The sequence below is a fragment of the Taeniopygia guttata genome, chromosome 2, assembly GCF_048771995.1.
Source record: "Taeniopygia guttata chromosome 2, bTaeGut7.mat, whole genome shotgun sequence".
Classification (NCBI taxonomy): Eukaryota; Metazoa; Chordata; class Aves; order Passeriformes; family Estrildidae; genus Taeniopygia; species Taeniopygia guttata.
The window spans coordinates 110,502,758-110,528,173 of record NC_133026.1 but is presented as its reverse complement, the minus strand read 5'-3'; the positions used below and the strand labels follow the sequence as shown (position 1 = coordinate 110,528,173).

Below are 25,416 nucleotides of genomic sequence, written 5' to 3'. Positions count from 1 at the left end.
CGAGTATTGCATACACTCTGCTAAACAAGTGGGAGAAAGGGAAAAGTATGACTCAAGCCTTCCAAATAAATTATCTTTTCTTTAAACAAGGGTCAGACTGAGGAACAGGGTGAAATGGGAGCAGTGTAACTAAAGTGACCTGATGTCAACCATTTATATGTCAACCATTATCTGAAACACCAGACAACACAACTCCAATTATCTCCACAGTCTGTGCAACTTCATCCTTTCTGAAATCAGGCACTGCTGTTTCACGTGTTGCATCAGCAACTGCAGAAATCACCTGCTGCCGCACAACTCACCAATGGATAACAATGTGGTTGGCCGCTGCCAGTTTGGGGTGTTGGGGGATTTTGTTTTAGAGATACAAGAAAAGAGCTCAGGTCTGGCTCTGCAAGCTCTTCTCTGCCACATCCATCAGGCTCTCAAGTGTTTTTCCATCATCATTCTTTGTTATTTCACAATGGGAGAAGAGCTGTCATTAGGACAAGTCCCACTGGATACCATTTATGCTCCTCTTTTCCTCAATGCTTCTACTTCTCCACACGCTTTCATGGCTTCCCCTTGATGCCCATCTCCATTCAGTCTTGCTCATGGTAGAAGTACAGCTTTCACCCACCTTCACTGCCATCACCATCTGTGTCCTGAACTCAGACTTAGTCCTCTTCCAAAAAGCACAGAGGGCATGTAGAAACTGTAGCAACAAAACATGTTACTCTGCCCAAGGGAGGACCATGGTCCTTCCTTAGGGATTTACCTCTCTCAGACCGAGGAGCCTCCCACCAACACACCCTGTCCAGCCCAGCAGCTGCTGTCTTCTGTAACCACTTGCTTCTCTTTCAGCAAGTACAATAGTCAAATGGGGATCTCTGGCCCCAAGCCCCCATTCATCAGAGCACCCAGTTACACAGGGAGTTTCATTCAAAATTATTATGAACCCCTCAGGCCAGGAAAAGAAAAAAAAAAGAAAAAAATAAAAACAAACCAAATAAAAAAATAAAGATAGGTTTATTGTGGTAGCTTTTGTCCCAGAGAAAAATAATTTTCTTAAAATTTGTAAAAAAAAACACTCCTGGCAGCATTATGAATGTTTTAAAGTTAAAAATACAAAATATTTAATGGTTTCAGATGCTTTTCATGTCAATGTAACTGAAAAATACCTTTAATATGGAAACAAATTAAATTTGACAAAGAATTAGTACTTAAGACATCCTAATTGCATTTTGTAATTCAAAAGAACTGAAAACAGATAAGATACTGTGAATTAAAAATAACTTATGCATGTTAAATTCTCGTGAACTTTCATTAAGGTTTGTGTTATATGTCCCAAAAGTACCATTGCATGCTATAATACACTACATCCCTTTATTTATAAAATACTTTTAAAGCTACTGATAGCTAGAGCCAGAAAAATGACTATATAAAAATGCTATCTTCTCAAATTACTACTTCATTTCCAATGTGTTTATTTAAAAGAGAGATGCAATCTCAATTTCAATATTTCAGATGCACAACTGAATTTTCATTGCCAATTGAATCCATGTACAATTCAGTTGTGTCTGTTTATTTTACTGATAAAACCTGGTACCAAAGCTGACACAGCTATATTAGAGATAGAGCTGGATTCTCTTCTAGTTTGGGAATTACCTGCAGGCTAGCCAACTGTCCCATAGGTGCAGTTTTTCTATACAGATGATGAATGAAGGATTCAGAAGGGACTTGTTCTGACCTTCTTGGGCTGGGTTCACAAGGCTACCATCCAGAAAGAAAAAAGGAGTTCATTTCATTTTCCCTACAGGCATACATCTTTTATCAAATGTTCCAGTGACCTGACAAATTGTTTATCATCCCTACAGAGCAGTATTTTTCAGGTTAGAGCCCAAGAAGCTGTCATTTGGAATGCTACATTGTCATCTCTTGAGAATTTTAAAATTGGATTTGGCTTGGCCTCTCAGATTAAACTACATCTCCCACGATGCACCATGTATTGGGCCTCCTTCTCAAATATACCAAGAAAGTTTCTTCGGTGTTTCAAGGCAAATTTTCCTTAAAGAAAAATGTTAACGCAGAACAACAAAGTTTGTAGCAAGACAAGTAATTTTTTTCTGGGGGGGTTTTGAGATGTTCAGCTTTCTGATAAAATGTCCACGGTTTTTGTAAAAAAAATCTGAAGCCCTCATTTTTGATCAAAATTAGAGGAGAAGCAAACTTTTTGAAATAGTTTTAAACAGGGTGTTGGGGAAAAAACAAGCTCTTGCATACCAGTGTTTACCATCACTCCAACCACAGAATTGTTTTACCATATTTGACCATAAGATCATATTAATCTTATTTCAAATCAGCCTGTTCTCCTGCTTCCTGGTATGCCAAAAGCATATTCAGCTCTCAGAGAATTTTTCTCATCAAACATCAGCAAACTATATTCTCTATCAAGGAGAGGATCGCACTTTGGATGGCACTATGAGTTTGGAAGGGAAGTCCCTCCTCTTCAACTAGCCAGATGTAACACCATGTTTTATGTGCTGAAAACAAGACTGGTTTCTTTTAAGACCAAAAGGACCAGTTAAAACATTTAATTTGACATCTTGCAAAATATCCTGCTTCCTGTAATTACTCATGCTGTAAGACCTGCCCTGGAAACCTGTCATGGACCAATATCGAATGCTCTCCATTTTCTGAATCTCACAGCACGGCTATGCCACAGCTCCTGAGCCCCACCACTGCAGGGTCAGCTGCTGCTCCATTTACAACAACATAAGGGCACTGGTACAGAAGCCCAGCTTTGTGCCAGCACTCACTTTGACTATTGAATAATTTGCAAAAAAAAAGCCAAGCTTAAGACAAAGTAAGTGGAAACTATATATTAGAGAAAGGCACCTGAACTCTAGTTGACTCTGAAGTCAGCTGTTGGAAGAGTATTTTTATTGTTTCCTTCATGGAATCATAGAATGCTTTGGGTTGGAAGGGGTCTTAAAGATCATCCAGTTCCAAACACTTTGCCATGGACAGGGACACCTTCAACTAGACCAGGTTGCTCAAAGTCCCATCCAACCTGACCTTGGCTTTTCTCTTACCAAAGGAAGTTCTAAGGCAGCAAGTGCATGAACAAGTCTCACGTAAGACATAGTTTGCACTGAAAAGGTTTTGCACCTCCAAGTCTGGCCAGCTGTGCCAGAGCACCTCCTGGAGTGAAAAAACCCACCTCCCTTTGCAGGCTCTCCTCACTGCCTACACAACACAGCAAGTACCAGCAGGCACTTATAAACCAGGGAGGGACAAACCTTTTCACACTGTGAGCTGCTTTCATCCTTACTTTCCAGCTCAAGAAGCAGACAGGAAGAGGGAAAAACAGGAGGTCAAGGTGGCAGAAACAGCCCTCACCCAAATGGAGGTAAGGGCTGCTCAAGGCTAACAGGCACTACTGTTTCACGTAATGAGGAATCACAGAATATCCTGAGTTGGACAGGACCCGCAACAGAGCTCAAAGGCACAGCTATACAGACTTCTTCTAGCATCCCATTTGTCAAGAAGAAACCAGAGAATTTACACCCAATTAATATTCACATTTAATCCAAGCCTGATATATATCACTATTTTCTTGCCCAGTTAATGTACAATTTATCCAGCTTTGCCTGTAGAATAGAGCTCTCATCCATTAGATCTGGACTCCCTCAAGAGAAACTTGATTTAACTTAATGAGAATTCTTGGCCTCCTGTTGGTCTCTTTAGCAGCCAGAGATTGTTTTCCCTGTTTGGTCCTCAAACAGCAGCTATGCACTATTACCTTACTCAACTAAAGAACAAAAGACTCAGAATTTATATTTGTGCTAGCATTTCCAAAAACATCCCTTCTGCTTGCATCAAAATCACTGCAAAGGCTTTCAAATGAAACATCTTGCATCCTACAACCAGTGAACAGCTCTCTAGTGAAAAACCTGCACTGGTACCAGGCAGATTTGACATGCATTTTAGAAGTTTTGTGCTTATTTTTCTAACATCTTATATTACCATTCTGAATTTGTTATAACTTCCATCTAGTTACCTGGATTGGGTGGTCTATGCTGTATCCTCACGTCACATCCATAAAACAATGCCCGACTTAAATTTCTTGTGAAAGGAGGACTTCTTGAGAGTCTCTCTCAGAGGAATGAAGAAGGGTAACCCCAGAATCTGCAACAATGCATCCTGCCTATAATTTCAGGTAAGTACATTTTACCTAAATTAGAAATACTGAAGGAATACACAGAGAGAGAGAGGTAAGTATATAGTTGCTACTACGTGCTGTCAGAGCCATTTCATCACACTCCAGATGACCTGTAGCAATACTGTGGTACATGTCAGAAGTACACATTGCAATTCAAATTACGAAAAAGAAAAGTTTGCTTTCATTACTAATGGAATGTGTATAACAAAGACACATCAAATTTCCTAACTATAGGACAGTGGTCACTTACAGCAATGTAGGTTATTATATACAGTGCTCTGCATGTTTTAATGTAGATGTCAAACAGAAAGCATGAACAAACCTCATTTCTGAGCCTTCATTACTCTCTTAAGAACCAGATGGTTTTACATAAAGCCTTTTATTTCTGCCATATTTCAAACTCAGACAGACATTAACAAGCAACTTGTCATAATGCTCTGAACCCCCATCAGATGGACATATTTCAGTACCAACATCATGCCCGTTAGCACATCAACCACACCCACCATTCCCAGAGGAGACTCTGGGACAGAGTCTTTCTTGGGAGACTTAATCCCCTGAGGAGATTCCCCTTTGATTTATATAATGACATTGCATTTCCACTTCCAAATCCTAAAAAATAATCTCTTTTTTCCTTTAGTCTACATCTGTCAAAAGCCTGATAGTCCAGTGTTTCACACTCAGAGAAGGGTTTAGAGTCTTAACCTTTTCAGAATTAATTGCATTTCCCATATCCATCAGAAGATATTTATTGGAGAAATAAATTTGGCCAATAAAGTGATATGCTGCTTTAATTCTTTTTAAACGAAATAGGCAAGAAAGGGTTGAGAGTCAGGGTTGCTCACTATCATGTGAAGGAAAAACAACTCAAAGGACAGAGGATCCAAACTGGTGCAAATGAAACTTCTTTCAGCTTGCACATGGGCACATCAACAGTACTGGACACAGACACCAATACTAGGCTAGCCCAGAGCCACTTTTCATCTTTAACGCTTGTGAGACATTTTTATTGAGAAGTAAAAATAAAAGGAATGGTAAAAATACAGAATTATCCAGAGAGCAAATACACTGAAGAAAGATGCTATTCCTCTTCTACATCTAGAGCACCCTGGGGCCTGCAAGCCCAGGACACGTGACACTTAAAAAGACATGGGAAACAGAAGGCTGTGGGAAGGCAAGTCATAAGGCTATTCCTTGTACTTGCCAAAAAAAATGTCACCACATCTACACTTTACCACAAAAAGCTGAGGATGAGGGTCAAGTGTCAGCATGGGGGGTAGAAACAGGCAGCCAAGAAAGAAGAGGTGGGCAGATGCCTGTGGGGTCTGCCATGAGGGAAAAAAAAAAGAAAAAGGTATCTTACAAACCTGTTCACTACAAGTCCCACATTCATAACTGTTTCCAAATGGAAGGCTGTGAAAAGCCAAAACAAACATTCCCAATTCTTTTTGAACCCAACAGACAATATAGGAAAAATATGTGCATTTTATGGTTTGAGGGCACAACCTTTTAATTATGTGTTTGCATTGTCATGTCCAAGACCTTTTTTCTCCTCAAAAATTAATATTTCCTCAAGCAATGCAGCTATTTATCTTGGATGAACATAAATTGAAACGGAATCTGCCTGTGCAGAGAGGCTCAGAAGGGTTAGAACATGACACCTAGGGGAATTCAGAACGCACTGCAATGCAATCATTGTCATTTTTCTAGGGCCTTTTCAACTCGTTTCCCTACAGTTCTTAAGAGTTTCCAGATATTGTTTTTCATTATGTGCATGTGCCGAGGCACTCAGAAAATAGAGAACAAGTACAGGTAGTGGGGAAGGTCGGGAGAAACTGAAGAAAAGAATTTCCTCTGTACCAGAGCTGAATGAACAGCAGTTCCTGGCATCTAAGAGCAGCAAGTGTTCTGGCATATAATCACCTCTCATTTCTCTGTGACAGAGCACAGCCTCATGAGCTGAGGAAAATGTCAATCAACTGCTTTTGCCCCTAAAGACTTATACCTGAAGAAAGACTGTAAAGTAATTGTTTACAAATGATACTTAAATTAAAATATATTGAGGCATTACAAGAAAATCCAAGCCTACTTTGGAAAAGACATTGCATTTAGTCATAATTTGGGCTCTCAGAAAACTTACATCTAGTCTTCAGGCATCAACTTTCCCCTCTTCAAGTCTTACAGACTTAGTTGGCCAACAATTCACACAGTAACTTCCAAAACATGCATAACAGCAATAATAGAAGCAGAAATAGCAGAGCTCATTTTTACTTAATTACTTAATGCATAAGTAACTGCTAAACCACCAAGAGGACACTGAAGGTGGACTTTTTCCATAATCAATCTAATTATTATTTCACAATAGAAAGGGTTTCTTGCACACACAACATATTTCAAGCTAGAACATAAGAAAAATAAATGCTTCCTACCAAATTTACTCAACCTATCACAAATATGGGCCTATCTTGGTGTGAGTGCCAATGAACAGCTATTTTATCAAACACTGTGCAACAGCATACCAGGAGGGAAAATCCAGGCTTAGTCACTCCATGAGAATTCTGACATCTGCAAAGATTTCAATGAGATACTTTTGGGCAAAACCAGCTGGGCAGCCAAGTCTGGGTTTAGTCATGGGTGAAATTTCCACACAAACTAACACTCACAGGCCTTGAATGTCCTGCCTTGTAAGGGTGAAAACTTCCCCCTTGTGACCTCAACTTCATTTCTCTGTTGATTAAGCTGAATTTCAGCTGCGCCTTGCAACTCACTGTCCGCAGGTGTTGCAATCAGGGAGAGCAAGGAACACCCTCTCTAAGTAAAAGAGTATTATTTGCAAATACTTCAGCTTTCAGAAGTTTGCCTGGAAAGTATTGTAGTGTGGACTCAAGATGTTCTGTTACGAAAGGAGGGGGAAATAGAAATGTGAAATGTGTTCCAAATGAATCCCAAAATTTTGAAATCTATGAGGCATAATTTGACCAGAGAGACCTGTGAGGTTTCCCATTGGATCACTTGCCTATACTGTAAATCCTTACTTCATTCAGGAGGCCATATTCAACCCCAGCATTAAAATGTAAATTGTACAAGGCCCTCATCCCCCACTGAAGTGAATTACAAGGCAAAGCAGTGTGACCTACAACTGTTTTGTAACCCAGCAGAAACATCCCTTTTCTTCTTTGTATACCAGTGATGGCAGTATCATTTCTGTAACCTCAAAAAAATTAAAAATAGGACAAGAGACAGTCAGATTTCTCAGTCAAAGTGTTACTTTCAAACTTACAATCCACAAGTAAAAATTCAAGATAAAACAAAACAAAAAACCCTCTTTGGGCAAACCAGATGGGCCAATATGTTTCTCTCTGTTCCAATGTGCGCAGGTACCAGTGCTTTATTTAGCTGCAGCAGAAAAAGCTCAACTCAACCTTGGCCACAAAATACTTGAAAACTCTACATACTTACCATTATCACAGTGAGGGTGATGGTTTGTCTTAAAACACCTCTGAAAAATGAGATAGCTCCAATGGCAACAGAGACCTGTACCAATCCATACTCCACATTTACTAGTTTGAACACCAGTTAAGGAAACAAGGATCAGTCCCATCATCCTGCCATACAAAGCTCCTCTGCACCTGTATACAAGGAGAAAAAGAGCAATCCTTTTGCCAGTGGTGGTGTTTTCTGGAAACGCTTTAACGTTCTTTTCATCCCAGACTAATTTTGTCAGGTTCTGTAGCAACTACTTTCCTACAAAAAAACTCTAACAACCTTCCTTAGTATGACCATTTACTTTATGCCAATCACAAGCATGGAGATGACAGATTTACCGCCTTTTTCTGAAGAAAAAGGACTAACACCATGTCTGTCTCCATGTCCTTCCAAGCACAATAAGAATTAACCCTATTGCAAAAGACAAAAGTATAGGTGACAGAAAGACACACTGAGATATCTCAGATTAAAAGGCCACATTTCAAGAACTCCAGCCTTAGATAATTTATCAAAATTAAGTCTGCATTCGCTCCATAAACCCGGCAAATAAAATATTACAGTCATATAATAAATGGACAAAAAGGAGTAATAGGTATTAACAACTTGGCCAAAAGTAACCAAGAATGAAGTTGTGAAGAAAACCCAGGAGTCCTCCAACCTATACTGAAGAGCTAAGCCAATATGTAGCTCAGTTGTGCAGGCAATTGCTGATGTGATACACAACATTCCATCCCATATGCAAGGAATTAGATATGAAGACTCAAGAGTCAGACAATGAATGGGATTTGTGCATTCACTTCCCAGAAATCATGAATTATTATTAATATTCATATTCATACAATAAAAATTTTAATTATATATATTATATAGTTACTTAATTTCTGACTGTGCACAGGGGGAATTAGCTCAAATGGTAGAGCGCTCGCTTAGCATGCGAGAGGTAGCGGGATCGATGCCCGCATTCTCCAGCATCACATTTTGCTGAGCAAGGGGCTGGAGAGCAGCACTGCAGGAAGGGCCCCAGGGGTGATGCAAGCTGAACATGAGCCAGCAGTGCCCTGGCAGCCAGGAGGGCCAAGCACGTCCTGGGGCCATCAGGATCAGCAAGGCCAGCCAGGCAAGGGATGGGACCGTCCCACTCTGCTCTGTAGCTTCACCTCAGCCTCACCTCGAGTGCTGTGAGAAGTTTTGGGCACCACAATATAAAAAAGGCATTAAGCCCCTACAGAGCATCCAAAGGAGGGTCATAGGGGTGGTGAAGGGTCTGAAGAGGAAGACTCATGAAGAGTGGCTGAAGTCACTTGGTCTGCTTAGGCATGAGAAGAGGAGACTGAGGGGATACCTCATTGCAGATTGCAACGTCCTTGTGAGGGGAAGGAGGGATGGACACTGATGTCTTCTCTATGTAACCAGTGACAGGACTCAAGGGAATGGCCTGAAGCTGTCAGAGGAGGCTTAGGTTGGATATCAGGAAAATATTTTTCACCCAGTGGGTGGTTGGGCACTGGAGCAGGCTTCCCAGGGAAGTGGTCAGAGCACCAAACCTGACAAAGTCCAAGAAGCATTAGGAAAATGCTCTCAGGTATGATTCTTGGAGTGTCCTTTCCAAGGCCAGAAGGTGGACTTTGATGATCTTAGAGGGTCCCTTCCATCTCAGGATATTCTATGATTCTATGATTTGAGGAGCATCATCTTGCACCATTACACGACTTTTTCCCATTTTTTCATACAACTGATCTATTTGATTGATGGATAAAGTTCTGGAATAGTTTTTAAAACCCTGTGTAGTTCTAGACTGGTTATAAAAATTAGGTTATTGGTCAAAAACATGAGTGCTCACTGATAGACTCAACTGTCTATATCTATTCAGCCAAGTACACCATGTTTCAGCATACACTGCCTATTAAAAATTGATTTAAATAATATTTTGGGGAGGGTAGGAGGTGAATACACAGGGGTAGGGCAAAGGCAGGAGGTTCTGCACACAACCAATTCTTTTTATATTTTTTCAATATTCTTGAATGGCATTATGCACTCTCCAGCCATGGCCCCTTGCTTGCTGAACATTAAGCCTCTCAACATTGCTGCAAGAACCTTTCTGTAGTCCACAACAACTTTCTAAAAACTATGACAAAGACCCAGCTGCAGTTTTCTCCAAAGTTCAGGGTGTTATGTCCAAGATTAAGATTTAGGCTAATTCATACATAAGAAACAGATGAAAAGTCTGGATCTGAACCTATAGTGCTACAGTTACAGAGATGGAGCCAGAAGCTGAGACTCTTTCTGGATCCCCAAAATATTCAAATGATCTACACTTGGAAAGTCCACAGTTTCGGCTATGGTCCTTCCACAGCTATTCTCAGATGATATTTATTCATTCTTTTTCCCCAGTTTTAGCATCTCTTTCCAAGTAACCCATCCTGTTCTACCTATACAGCTTCCTCCACTTGGCGCTTTGCTATTGCCAGGTTTCAACCTACAATTCAGATTGTTGCTACTTGACATGGGCCTTTCGTACAGAAAGCACAAACCAGGACTGAAGTGAAGTACAGGAATAACCAGGCCGCTGGCAAGCCCAGAACCTGCTGTTCAAAAGCCAAGGATGAAACAAAATGTCAGAGCAATGCAGAGGGATGTGCATCCAGATTCTTCATGAGTCCCACATTTAAAAAGCAATGTGATTCCTTGCTTCCCACCCTCAACTGGAAGCACAGCATCTGCAACACAGAGGAAGAGACATGCAGAGATACAAAACATTAAAAGGTCCTTTTACAAAAATGCAGTTTGTAGTAGTTCTCATTTGCCTTGACCTTATTTTTAAAAAGTAATGAGTTTACATGACAGCTTCAAGCATCTGGGGCACTTCCAGGATAACAACGAATATATGATCTCTCCAGTCTGGTCTGTATGATGTTAATCCTGATCTAAATAAGGAGAAACTGCAGCAATTTAAGCCAAAGAAAGGCAACTGGATGACTTGAGCAGAACTCCTGTCCCCCTTCGTTTCAGAGGTGGCAACTCAGGATCTTCCCAGCATATTTGTCTCAATTAGTTCTGATATGTCAGAAGGGAGTATTACATTACTTTAAAGAAAACCTTGTGCTAATTGAATTGAATTGAATTGAATTGAATTGAATTGAATTGAGTTGAATTTAATCGAACTGAATAAAAAAAATGAGTTAATATGCTTCAATATACCCTCAAGTTATTTGAGTTTCTTCTCAAGTATCAGTCATGTAACTCCCCTTGATTGAAGGCCTGATTAGAATACCTGACTCCATCTGGACTAATGCATACACTTGATAAACAGCTTGTTTCTGAAATTTCTCTCTTAAGATGATTTATGCTTAAATATTAAAAGCAAAACAAAAAAATTATTAAATGGATGAATATAACTTGCTTTGCTGCCTGTACAGAACATGTCGATTTACACAAAAAGCCAACTTTCCCTTAAATATGTCAATTAAGTTGTTTTGTTAACTTATAAATCTAGTTTACTAGTTCAGTTTGTTATTTATTGTGCTAATCTATCTGGTTTATTAATGCATATATTCCTCTACATAAACTTCTGGCTGCTGAAACCCTAAATTCCCAAAACCAGGAATTACTTTATGCTGTCTAAACACAGAAAATGGGGGAAAAATACTAAAATTCATAGAGCCTGGCCTTCACCACCTTGCCCACACAACACTGTAACTCTGTCAAAGGGGATTATCTGACCAAGAATTATCATTCTTGAGGAGCACTTTGGTGGATAAGCACAGCACTCAGAGCTGAGAGTGCATTTGCAATTAGAAAGCTTTGCACTGGAGAGCACCATGGAGAGCTGGAAGGACTTAGAGGTTTCCTCTTCCACAGCAGCACAGACTATACTCAAACCACACCTCAAAGACATCTGTCCCATGTGCTCTTAAAGCTGTCCTTTGGTAAACACTGGCAGCAGCTATTTCAACATTTTGCAGCTTAGAGTGCCGGTTTTCATGCTGGCCACACCAGCCTTTCTGTACAGCTCTGCTATTCCTGGACGCTTTCTCAATCTCTGTCATCTGGAACAACTGAACTCTCCAAGCAGGTACAGCTTCCTTCTTCCACTCTGGAAAGCAGCCGGCATGTTTTGGACATCACCACAACCTACACGGTAGCAATATGAACTCTGTTCCTGGAACAAAGAGCAGGAGATCTGTGGTATTTGACCCACCTGATCTCTGCTCAGAAACACAAGGAAAAATTAAAATGCAGCCAACATCTAGTGCAAGAAAATTTCTTCCAGACCCCAGACTGGCAACCAAAGGGACACAAGATACTTCCCAGTCTCGTATTTGCTTTTTACATTATTCCAACCTCTCAAACAAGAATATATTCCAAATTCATAATGGTCAATAGAAGAAGAAAAACCTGATTACTCTGCCCTGGTTTCAAATCCATATAATTGTGTAACTCACTTATATCAAAGCCTCAAGATCTATACATATGTCTTTGCTACCAGTAAAGGAATGCACACTCAAAAAACAGCACATCTGAGAAGCAATTCGAAGCTTGCAGCAGTGCCAAAATAACTGAGAGAGAAACAACAGAAGAAAGTGGGGTTCTACAATTAAAGTACAAATAGTTGAGCAAGAAGAGCAAAGCACAGAGTGGAGGTGTAGGGCTTGCTTACACACAGGGTTTTGTACCACTAACTCATCCTATTTGAAGTCAGTGCATTTAGTAAAGATAGATTTCTCCCTGGTGGCAACAGGAGGACTGCACTGCCACACTACAAGAAAACATGTGCAGTACTGAGATTTACTGGTGCAAAAAACCCATTGCTTCTTAACCCCCTTCCTTTGCTTTCCCATGACTTCCTATTCCTCCTTCTCCAGAATATCAATGCCTGCCGGAAGAGCTAAAAAAACTACCAAAAGCACTGTTCAGTGTAAATGTGTGAGGAGAAGCTTTGATAAATTGAAGTGCTGTCATGCTGGCACAGGCACACACAGCCCTACCTGGAGCTGCAATCTTTCACTATCACAGTTTAAAAGCAAAACCATACACTTGACTGAGTTCAATCAGTACACAAGACAAAATTCAGCGTCTTACAGTTTCTTTGTTATTTGGTTCTTATTGCATCTCTTAAAGTGGCAAGTGTGCTTATTACTAATCCACTGGATCTCAAAAGTGTAATTATATTTATCTGCTTCTGGAGTATTGACTGATAATCTCACATTACACTGAGATGAGCCAAATTTAAATGGTCCTAACTAAAGTCTTACAGCTGCAATCATAATTCCCTTTTTCAATTCCTAAGAAAAAGAGAAGAGTGAACAAGCTTCTTTTCCACATTTAGTCTTATTACAAGCTCATTAGAGACATCATCACTACCTTCAGCACGTGCATGACCTTTTGAAGTCCAGAACAATTTGATGCTTAATTCCTTTCAGATCTATCCAGTTTCAACATGATGTACTCTTTATAACTTGTAGCCCCACCAAATGAAAAATTGACACGAAGACCATCAAGCCTCTAGGCTGGATCAGCGTGACTATTTTTGATTCAGAGACAGACAAATAATTACTGTGGTTTCAGATGTTTTTCCTTAACAGCAAAAAATAGTTTTGTTTTGAAAAATAACATTTTGCAAGCATTTAGTCCTTAAAATAAAGAGGAAAAAAAAAGTATGTCAGAGTGAGGGAAAAGACTTTTCCTCTAGCAACCCAAATAGCCATAGATACCAAGTCCTGGTACTAAGTGACAAAGGCTGCTTTTATAAAGAAAATGTAAATACACATTATATATCATATTGCTTTTACAAACAATACTAAATCAATTATTACCAGTCAAATAACAGACTAGAGTTGGTGGCAAGCATGGGAAAGCATGTGTCCAGATTATATACTTATATAAGCTGTTTAGAATTGTCCTGGTTCTGGCCCAGAGCAGTGGGATGGGATGTGGCAAAGACCTTGTGGAATTTAATAACATTTTACATCAGGGACATCTGAAAAGCCAGGGACAGGGAACAGGGCTCTTTTTCTTCCAAGAAGGAGTAAGCATGGAAGGCATAGGGTCTGTCCACCATTGTTTTTCATTGACTTGAGTTCATGAACATTTGCCATGTAAATCACCCTCTCTTTGAATATTTTTGTTATTACTATAGTTGCTGTTACTGTTTGTTTCCTTAGCTCAGTGCAATTTCCAGTAAATTGTTCTTATTCTGTGATTTCTGCTTTTTTCTCCACCAGAGAGGGAAGGGGAGCATCTTGTGCTTTTTAATGAGAGTACTAAATTGGGGAATACCATTGCTAAACCATTACATTAGTCCAGTCACTAATGGCAAGCTAGTCAGTATTTACAGTTTGTTTTATGCAACATGTATATGATGCTGCCCATGTGGACAGATGTATAAATAGATTTTACAAATTTATGAATTTGCAAAAATCGAAGATGGCAGTGGCCATTTGCGAAGGCTGTGAAATCAAGCTGTCATTTAACCTCAGTCTAAGTAAGTCTTTTTCTACTTCCTCTGGATTCCTCATATATATTGCTTCAGAAATATACTTGTACTGCAAAGCCTGTATCAGATTCAAGGATCTCTTCAGCTGTTTAACCACAAAATCCCAAGCCATTCAGCCACATATTCCCTGCCTGATTATTAACACAATACTTGCCATTTTAAATTCCTGGATTATAGTTTTTACTGGGTTACTTTTCATGCCCTCACAGAGAGGACTGATCAGATAATGTCCTTCGGCCAACTGGAGCTGAGAATAATAAAGATTTTTCATCAGTTTCCAGTTCCAGATTTCCAGCTCAAGCACAGTCTGTCTGCTATAGACTTATATACCTAACTACAAGGCCTTTATGTTTTGTAAAGCAGAATTAGGATTCCAAATTGAAGAAGAACTTGCGTGATACATCCAGCCACCTTTCATGCTCTTTTACATGTTTAGATCCTTTTTGTTTCTTTCATTCTCCTCCCCCCCCCCCCTTATTTTGACATGTTAGCAAATGCCTCTCACTGGAAAACTTTAAGTGTGATTAATTTTCAGTGATTAAAAGATTAAGGATTACTTTTGCCTCTACATGAATTCATTTTAAATACTGAGGTCTGACACACCTTTGAATTTTTTCCATCTGAAATCTTTGTAACAGCTAACTGGAAGAAACACATAGATATGCTCATGGTGATCCTCCCCACTTGTGTTTCTGAGCTGTTTCTCATGTGGCAATTTCTCACACTCAAGACAAGGGTGCAAGGAAGGAAGTACAGTAAATATCCTGTAATAGGTGTCATGCATACCTGCAGGCATTAAGTAAACAGTCCATTGTGAGATGTAAAGATGAACAAAACAAAGAAAGAAAAGTGTCTAAACCCACTAATGCCATCACTTACCACAAGAAAATTGCCCTTTTGTCCTGCCCGTGTATCCCACATTTGCTCATAAGCAATGACTAAGGCTGAGACTCATCCAATCTAACTTCACTGTTGCAACCACACAACCGGACTCTGACTGTGGCCAGCAGAGAGCACTGGTACCTCCAGGAAGATTTGGAGCACATGGAATGCTCTACACACTGCCAGCCTGCCCACCCTGCACCGTGGTAGATGGTGGAGATGCAGCAAGACCGAGTTCTTTGCAGGGTGCCACTTGTGCACAGCAGGGACATCTTTCATTACGGTTTTTTTCCATTGGTACTTAAAAGCATGCTGTGTGTCAGGAAGGGTCCATTATTTCAATTTAAATTCATCCCCATTTATTCAAATCTGAAGTTCCTGGTCAGTAGGAACAGTTAAAGACTTGTTTCTAGTTTGCAAACTCACTGTTTCCCTTCTCTCATGAGGATGTTATGACAGGATTAATATCCAGTTAATCAACAGAAAAAGTTCCTAGACATCCTAGCAAGACTAGACAGCTATAAAGCCTAAAGCTAATTATATGCTATGTGGTGAAGACACAGAATTGCAATCCAAATGGCTGAATATACTTTATCAGGTCCTTCTCGTTTTCCATAAGCCCATTTTGAAACAAACACCAATGAAACCAAAAAATGTTTGAAATACAACATGACACAGCAGAAGTGGTTTTCACTGGCTGCTTTCCATTCACCAAACCAAAAGGAGTTTTCATATGAGATGACTGCACTGCATTTCAGTGACGCATTATTTATCATAATATAGTTCAGTATGACACTTATATTTCATTCAAAATTAATATTCAGGGTTTTATCTTAATTGAGATTAATTTACATTTCTATACAAATTGAAGATACACCCAAAATTAAAAGATATTTGGAAAATATTTCAGTAGACATCTGGAGAAAAATTACAGGAACACACAACCAGAGTAATAATATATTTTCCAAGCACAGGGTTTCATCCCCTCTGTGGATAGCTATTAAACAGCTCAGATAGCACATTTATGGAAACCTTCAAGCTGAGATTCAGCTGTGTGAATTTGTGACAAGTTGTCAGACGATTGTATCTCAAGCTATTGTTCCCCTGTATCTCAAAGATTACAAGCTTATGGGCAGAACACATCTACCACAGATAGATGGAACTGGGAGTAGTTCGGTCTTCACAAAGCTTAGGTCAGGTTTTGTTTTTGAAAACTTGACTCTGGGACAGTTCAAACCCAGGTCAACTTTTTGCCAAAACTCCAAAGTCCAAAGGGAGCTAGAAGGACAGCTAGCCTGGAGCCAGTGGCTACACATTAAAAGCAGTAACCTATCTTCACAGCTAGGTAGAAAGGAAAATAATCCTCTCAAGTATCCCTTTAAAGTTTTGACAGCTTATGTATTAAGTATATATGCATATATCCCTAAATTGTCCACCCTGCCCATGGAAACACTGAGCTTTTGAAACAGAAGCATTAGTCAATGTGATTTAAAAAAAAAAAAAGCAAAAGAAAGATAGCTCTGCCAGATTCTTGGCAAAACATTATCTACATTGTGATTTCCTCACAGAGCGAAAGGTGATGAATTGAGGAGAAGCAAATGCAGGCCAAGGGGCAGTAGGGCACTTAGAAGACAGCTTCGTCTAATCTATGGGCTGAAGATTAGATATTCAATTCCAGTCAAAGGAATGGTACTCCGGGTTATGTTGTGGGTGTGGAAGATACCGTGATGGGTTCTTTCCAAGTTTAAATGCAAACTGGTTTATACAAGATTATTTTTGGTTAAAGTCACTGTGACATAGCTTCTTTCAGCTGCCTCATTATGCGAGCTTATTAAAGAAAAAAAAAAAAGTTGCATGGTTCTTTCTCAGATCAAACAGCTTCTTTCCTGCCTTTTTCTGCCAAGTTATAATAAAATAAGGACTGTGACCTGAGCAGGATCTTCTAGAGCTAACAGAAAAGGAAAAACAGTATTAATAAGAGTTCATGCTACAAAGTTAAGGTAAAAAAAAAAGAAAAAAACCCAAAAAAAACCAGCAGAAGTAAAAGAAAGTACAGGATTAAGGCAAATATATATATATGGAAAAGCTTTATAAGCACCACAGCCCTACAAAACACATGCTGTTGTCCCATTTTCAGGTATGAGCTGGCAAGGTGCTAACCACTCCATGAACTTTTGGAGTCAGCAAGGCACTGCTTCTTAAACAACATAAAATAACTCTCAGGAGTTTTCTTAGTGTTTTCTTTATGTCTGGCACTAAATCTTTGCTAGATGGTCTTACGTTTAATTCTGTAGTGTCTTCTAATGTACTGGCTCTTACTGGCTTGTGTTGATGCATGTTTTGGTTTTTATTCCAGAAGGTAATAAGCAGTGTTTTATATGTGCTTAAGCAGTTTGTGCAAGGTTTCTGTAATGTACCGTGAGAAAGCCAAAGGCTTCCCAATGGTAGGGGAAATGACTGTCAAACATAGCACTAGAGCTCCAAATCATTAAAAGTTCCCTCAGTAGATGGTGAGCAAACACAGCTGCCAACAGAAATGCCAACATCCTGCCACTAAGAGGAGCTGAAATTCAGCTCTCATCAACAGCACGGGCATGCTCCAGCACAGCCCTTTCACCGGGATCCCTCCTCCTCCTCTTCCTCCTAGACAGGTCAGATTTCACCTCCGATGTGCCAACAGAGAACCCACCAGCAGATTGCTGCCTGTCCAAGAGCAGGACTAGGCAGAGGAGGTGGTGGGCTGCCAGAGCACACACAGAACTCCCAAGAACTAAATGAAATGCACTCTTTCTGACCCTACGGAGAGGTAAACCATTGGGAAACGTGCATCTGTACCAGTCTGTGGAGAGCTTGCAAAGACTTGGCCATGTGCCTCAGCCTACAGTTACTTACACTTTTAGCTCTAAAAGTTTCCTCTCTCATATTCAAAATATTGTTTTCCTCCCAGTATCATGCAGGTTGTCAATGCAAGTCAAGCCTTTTTCTGAATCTTATGTATTTTTGCTGGCTCAGAATGGAAGCTGCTGTAGGGATGTCTGGGCTGATGGGAGGAGAGCATCTCTATATCCAACTCACTGGTCTTAAGCTGAGCAATCTTCTCTCCAGCAGGGAGAGAAGAGAAGGCAATATATATAAAAAGCCAGATATGGCATACATAAAACATACTGGCAAGTCTGCCTTTAAGAATGCAGAAGAAAGGGGCTTCAGTGTGCACCTAAAGTTTCCCTAAAGATAGATTATCTCAACACTTAAAAAGACAGGAAAACTCCTCTGAAACAATTCCTCAAAAATAATGGAAATAAAGAAAACTTGTGACAAGTAGGTATTTACTAAAGAAACTTGCAGAGAATCTCAAATTTGCACAATTTTCTAAAAGTGTAATAGAAAAGTTCTAAAGATTTTCTTTCTTCACATTTAATCATAGAATGGTTTGCAATGAAAGGGATCTGAAAGATCATTTCGTTCCAATACCCCTGCCATGAGCAGGGACACCTTCTGCTAGATCAACCTGGCCTTGAGCACTTCCAGGATGTGGAGTACACAACGTCCCCGAGTAACCTTGTCCAGTGTCTCACCACCTTCACAGCCAAGAATTTATTCTAATATTGAATCTAAACTTGCCCTTTTTAAATTTGAAGCCATTCCCCCATTACATCACTACATGCTCTTGTAAAAAGTCCCTCACCAGCCTTTCTGCAGCCCCCATAAAGTATTGGAAGTTGCTCTAAGGCCTCACCAGAGCCTTCTCTGCTCCAGCCTGAACAAACCCAACTCTCTCAACCATCTTTATAGGATTGTTCTTCATAACAACATGCTTAAGCTATAGCCAAAGCATAAAATTGAAAAGCATTAAAATATTCAAAATACGCAAACCCTTTTTCTATACCCTTTCTTTACCAATGGCATGACTCTCCCTGAAGATGTATGATGCCAAATGGAAATTCCAAAGTCTAGAAGTAAAGTGGTCCCATCGTGTTTTATCAGGACATTCAAACTCTCCATAGGTTGCAAATAAATGCAAAAGCACACCAACACAACTACTACATGTCACTAAGCTAATAAAGTGTCATCAGAGTAGAAGAGCAGCAGGAGAGTGACTCTAAAATGCTTCAAGCATAAACCAGACCAAACAAAGAAAAAAAATCTTCTCTATTCTTATATATGTACCAACATTAAATATATAGATGCATTTTGAAAATTCGCATTTTCTTTACTGTGTTGTACATTATTAAGTACCAGCAGGTCAGATTCATTTTTCCATCCAGCAGTTTGTGACCTGCCCTCATTACTCTCTGTAAATGTTATATAATTTGGAGGACCATATTGTATATTTATAAAGATAAGCACAGTCTCCAAAAGGTTGCTTGTTTTTCTAGGGGATGATTTTAGAATTGAATTCAAGAACTGCATCTGTAATTGATTCCTCTTTAAATTTAGGGGAAAAAATAAAGCTCCTAAAAGACCTCTAAACACTTCAAGGAGGATGGTTGGAATGAAGGCCAGCCAAGATGTTCATGTCCAGCAAGTTCTTAATCTGAGTCAAAGAAAGGAGAAAACTGTACTGAGCATCCTGCCAGTGACATGAATTATTGCATCCTTTCTCGCAAAACCTGATACTTCAAAGCAATTTCCATGGAGGAAATAAATCTTTCCTTCTGATTTTGAGAACTCAGCAAATTCATTTAAAGCTGATGTCTTCTTGCACATCTCACAGAGGTGGAACCGAGCAGGTAGACACTGGTGTTGGCACACATAGGAGAAAACTATGATGTACTGCACTTACCAGTGGCACTCAACACTTCAGGTTACGTCTAAATAACACAATATAATGGCTTTAATGAACACTTCAAAAGACTTTGCTGAATCAGAGCTTTGCTGCTGTTCATTTCTTAAGTGTCAATCTGCATCCATGTGCATTAAGATAATTTATAAGTAAATTTATTTAAGTAAATCTGTGGAAAGTCATGCTGAGCTAGAACAACTTGCAAGACAACAAATCACAGGCACAGAACATAATCTGGCAGCTGTAATAGTAATTTAATTTTCTGCTTGACTCCTCAAGAAGCAGCAAGGATGAAAGTAATATCACGTTTTAATTTTATCTTCCAGGAAACAAAATGGGGTCAAGAAGTTAGTGATAATCTATTAAAAGCTGTGAGGATATTATTTCCCTATCCCAGGTATAGAATTACACAGTTTTTTGTCATTATTAGGATATGGACAATGTAAGAGATTATAAAATGTATAAAAAGCTACCTGTCAGGATACGGGAAGGCCACATGTCAAAAGTTGCTGCAAAAAACCCTAAACTGGTCTAATCCTGGGGATAGTGGATTGGACAAACTGTCAGCTGTCAGCCTGACTTAAATTGCTTGAGCATGAGGTCCTCTTAATGTTCAAATTCCTTTTTCTCCTTCCTTTTCTTCTTGCCACTAATCTTATTCTTGTTATTGCTACAAATAGCCTAGAGTTTTACAAATTCACCAAGTGGCTGCACTAAACATGTGTGGTATTCTCTGAAAAGAGAAATGCCAGGGTCAAAATCCATCCAAGCTTCAAGAGCTGGTCCACAGGGTGCTGCAGACAGAACAGCTGGGTCTGGAAGAGGGAGAATCCCAGCAGCCATTCCCAGGCACCAGAAGCTCAACACCTGCATGTACAGCCACAGAGAGCAGGGTCAGACTCAAGGTGTATCATGCCTTAGAACCAGGATTACAACAATCACCTACATAGGTACCCTGTGTACTAAGCAAAACTTTAGCAATGATATTTTTACCAATAGCTGTAACAATAGCCATCTTTTTTCCAAAGGATTTAAAGAGATCTAATATTTAAGGCATTGAAATTCAGAGGGAACAACCTTTATTTGAAGTAGAAAAAAGATCTGGTTTATTTACTTCAGGATCCAAATAACTTGCATCATATTCTACTTAATTCCAATCCTGCTCTAAAACTAAAAATAGGCATACATGATTTTATTGTTTTTAATCCCTACCTCCATTTTTGCTAAGGAAAAGATATACTGAGATATTTGCTTTCAAGTAACATATGCATATTACACTGTATGTGTGTGGCAGTAAAGGTGAAGTCAAGAGAGTATTCCACAGCCTGTAAATGAAAGGTGCCACAGTATACACTTTGTTTTTGTTGTAATATAAACCACAAGCTTTGGCCAGTCATCAAGAAAAAAATGGTACAGAGCAAGTTTCACCTTAGAATTAATCCTATGGTCTTTGTAAAAATAAAGTGAAGTTTCCTGAAAATCTCATGCTATGGAGTACAATAAATTCCCCTGGTAAAATTATGCTAGGTAGAAAGAAACTAAAAAAAACCCCAAATAATTTCTTGAGAAACATAACCCACAAGCTTTCAACTCAGTTTATTCACTGTAAACTGTGTTTTGTTAATGCCACAAAATATACAAGAAACCAAATTTCCCCTGAGCCTCATGTTCAGTGAAATGAAAATGTTTCTGCTTATCTGTACCACATTAAGAGCCAAAACCTTATTGAACCCTGCCAGAAGTTATGCTGTTAATGATTTTAGCTAACTTTTCCCTCTAGTAACACTAAGAGAAGATAGAAGGAGACAAAATCCACTGCTCTTTTCAGAAAACATCCTCAACTGAGTGTCAAAAAAGCAAAGCTTATTGTAAAATAGCAACAGAAGTGAATCCACTTTCCCCTCTGCGCGCAGCTGTCCACACAATACTTCGGTTTCAGCAATGAATCTGGCTTCAGAGGGCTTGACCTCTTCCCTGCCCACGTAGCCTCACCTTTCTGCCACAAACTCTTATCTTCTTGGTGTGTAAGTGCAGCTATTTGGACATCTGTACTATGGGTTGGTCCGCAAAAAGGATTTGGGTGGAAACCCAATGTCATCTCCACTTTCCCCTGCTAAACCTGTGTTAAAGCAAATATATCAGGGAGCACGCCTGCAAGAAACATTGCCCATATTCCCAGCCAAGGTACAGCTGCATGTGGAAAATGACATGATCTTTAGTTTCTGCATTGCTAGAGGGATACAAGCCAGAAGAAATTCAGAGATCAATGAAAGTGATTCAGCAATTGCTTTAGGAAAAAATTACCTATAGTAAAAAGTAGCAAAAAGTAGATTGGGATTCAGAATACCTGGAGTTTATTTCTAGCTCACTAATTGGTCTCCAAGTCAAATACAAAGAAGGGTTATTTAGGCTGGAAGAAGTAAAGATCCTGATACTTGCACATCACTATTGGATCATCACCATCAGGAGCAATAAAAGTGAATGAAAGAAATGAAAATGAAAGCAACTACTTTTAGGTGGACATAAGTAAAAGCTTGTGTCGTAAAGGCAGCTGAGGCTGAAGGTCTCTTCCATTTTTCAACTAGGAACAAGCAGTGATTGCATCTTTTCAAATGTTTAATCTGTAAGCACCAAAGAACAGGGGCACAGTACAACAATGCCTGCAACAACAACAGAGTTCTTGAGCCAACTACAGAAGGGGAGGAAGTTTATTTAAGAGCTTCTCTGCTTTTTCCTTTACTTCAAAGTATCTTCTTCTACCCAGCACCAACACAGAAAATTATCTCATTAATAGCTAATAAGCAAACAGTACATTTTTTGTTCACTGTAATTTAGAACAAAACACTCTATGTTGTATTTAAGTGATTTCCAGACATAAAGTGTGAAGGCTTCCATAACCCACTCATCTGATAACTGTTCATATCCCAGGTTTCCCCCTTCTCAGTCCCCCTTCTCTGATACTCCCCCAGCAAAAACACTGAAAGAAAAAAGCCTAAAGCCCTGCATCTATTTGCTCCCGCACCCACACAGTACATACCCATAACAGAACTCTTCTCAGCTTCAAAAATACAAAATGACCCCTGTAAACAAACCTGTAGAGGGAAGGGAAGGGAAGAGAGAAGAGAAGAGAAGAGAAGAGAAGAGAAGAGAAGAGAAGAGAAGAGAAGAGAAGAGAAGAGAAGAGAAGAGAAGAGAAGAGAAGAGAAGAGAAGAGAAGAGAAGAGAAGAGAAGAGAAGAGAAGAGAAGAGAAGAGAAGAGAAGAGAAGAGAAGAGAAGAGAAGAGAAGAGAAGAGAAGAGAAGAGAAGAGAAGAGAAGAGAAGAGAAGAGAAGAGAAGAGAAGAGAAGAGAAGAGAAGAGAAGAGAAGAGAAGAGAAGAGAAGAGAAGAGAAGAGAAGAGAAGAGAAGAGAAGAGAAGAGAAGAGAAGAGAAGAGAAGAGAAGAGAAGAGAAGAGAAGAGAAGAGAAGAGAAGAGAAGAGAAGAGAAGAGAAGAGAAGAGAAGAGAAGAGAAGAGAAGAGAAGAGAAGAGAAGAGAAGAGAAGAGAAGAGAAGAGAAGAGAAGAGAAGAGAAGAGAAGAGAAGAGAAGAGAAGAGAAGAGAAGAGAAGAGAAGAGAAGAGAAGAGAAGAGAAGAGAAGAGAAGAGAAGAGAAGAGAAGAGAAGAGAAGAGAAGAGAAGAGAAGAGAAGAGAAGAGAAGAGAAGAGAAGAGAAGAGAAGAGAAGAGAAGAGAAGAGAAGAGAAGAGAAGAGAAGAGAAGAGAAGAGAAGAGAAGAGAAGAGAAGAGAAGAGAAGAGAAGAGAAGAGAAGAGAAGAGAAGAGAAGAGAAGAGAAGAGAAGAGAAGAGAAGAGAAGAGAAGAGAAGAGAAGAGAAGAGAAGAGAAGAGAAGAGAAGAGAAGAGAAGAGAAGAGAAGAGAAGAGAAGAGAAGAGAAGAGAAGAGAAGAGAAGAGAAGAGAAGAGAAGAGAAGAGAAGAGAAGAGAAGAGAAGAGAAGAGAAGAGAAGAGAAGAGAAGAGAAGAGAAGAGAAGAGAAGAGAAGAGAAGAGAAGAGAAGAGAAGAGAAGAGAAGAGAAGAGAAGAGAAGAGAAGAGAAGAGAAGAGAAGAGAAGAGAAGAGAAGAGAAGAGAAGAGAAGAGAAGAGAAGAGAAGAGAAGAGAAGAGAAGAGAAGAGAAGAGAAGAGAAGAGAAGAGAAGAGAAGAGAAGAGAAGAGAAGAGAAGAGAAGAGAAGAGAAGAGAAGAGAAGAGAAGAGAAGAGAAGAGAAGAGAAGAGAAGAGAAGAGAAGAGAAGAGAAGAGAAGAGAAGAGAAGAGAAGAGAAGAGAAGAGAAGAGAAGAGAAGAGAAGAGAAGAGAAGAGAAGAGAAGAGAAGAGAAGAGAAGAGAAGAGAAGAGAAGAGAAGAGAAGAGAAGAGAAGAGAAGAGAAGAGAAGAGAAGAGAAGAGAAGAGAAGAGAAGAGAGAGAGAAGAGAAGAGAAGAGAAGAGAAGAGAAGAGAAGAGAAGAGAAGAGAAGAGAAGAGAAGAGAAGAGAAGAGAAGAGAAGAGAAGAGAAGAGAAGAGAAGAGAAGAGAAGAGAAGAGAAGAGAAGAGAAGAGAAGAGAAGAGAAGAGAAGAGAAGAGAAGAGAAGAGAAGAGAAGAGAAGAGAAGAGAAGAGAAGAGAAGAGAAGAGAAGAGAAGAGAAGAGAAGAGAAGAGAAGAGAAGAGAAGAGAAGAGAAGAGAAGAGAAGAGAAGAGAAGAGAAGAGAAGAGAAGAGAAGAGAAGAGAAGAGAAGAGAAGAGAAGAGAAGAGAAGAAGAGAAGAGAAGAGAAGAGAAGAGAAGAGAAGAGAAGAGAAGAGAAGAGAAGAGAAGAGAAGAGAAGAGAAGAGAAGAGAAGAGAAGAGAAGAGAAGAGAAGAGAAGAGAAGAGAAGAGAAGAGAAGAGAAGAGAAGAGAAGAGAAGAGAAGAGAAGAGAAGAGAAGAGAAGAGAAGAGAAGAGAAGAGAAGAGAAGAGAAGAGAAGAGAAGAGAAGAGAAGAGAAGAGAAGAGAAGAGAAGAGAAGAGAAGAGAAGAGAAGAGAAGAGAAGAGAAGAGAAGAGAAGAGAAGAGAAGAGAAGAGAAGAGATGCATGGTGAAAGTGGTCACCAAGCAGCCACAGCAACAGGTTTGCCAGGCCAGCCTGATGTCCCACTTCTTCTACAACGAACAAGAGTCTGCTGATGTCAGGCCAAAATACTGAAGCTATGCCTGCTCGTGCACCAGCTGTAATGAAACTGTGCCTGCAACAGGTAGAAGAGACAAAATGTGGGTAACAGTGGTAAAAAAAGAGAAAAACCATCATAATTTCCTCTCAAAGCCTGCTGGTATATTATGGGGTTATTACAGCGCCTTGCATCTCTAGGATGTGAGCTCAGATGTGTTTGCCTTGACAAAATCCTGGGCCCCATAGCACCGTTTGGGTACTACGGGTATCATGGGACAGTGAGCTGCTGAACTAGCACCAAACAATCCAAGAATAGGCAGATATGCCAGTTCCCATCCTGGAATAGTGCACTCACTGGAGTGAGACACTGCAGTGAAAAAATGGTGAGACG

At 39.7% G+C, this 25,416-nt stretch overlaps 1 non-coding gene and 1 pseudogene across 1 annotated transcript; one reads left to right on the top strand and one right to left on the bottom strand.

Annotated features, from left to right (window-relative positions):
- The window catches only part of LOC115493569 (chloride channel protein B-like), a 77,124-nt pseudogene that overhangs the window by 41,319 nt on the left and 10,389 nt on the right, over positions 1-25,416 (bottom strand).
- TRNAA-AGC (transfer RNA alanine (anticodon AGC)) lies at positions 8,586-8,658 on the top strand. The gene has a single exon. It is a non-coding gene; the product is annotated as a tRNA-Ala (tRNA).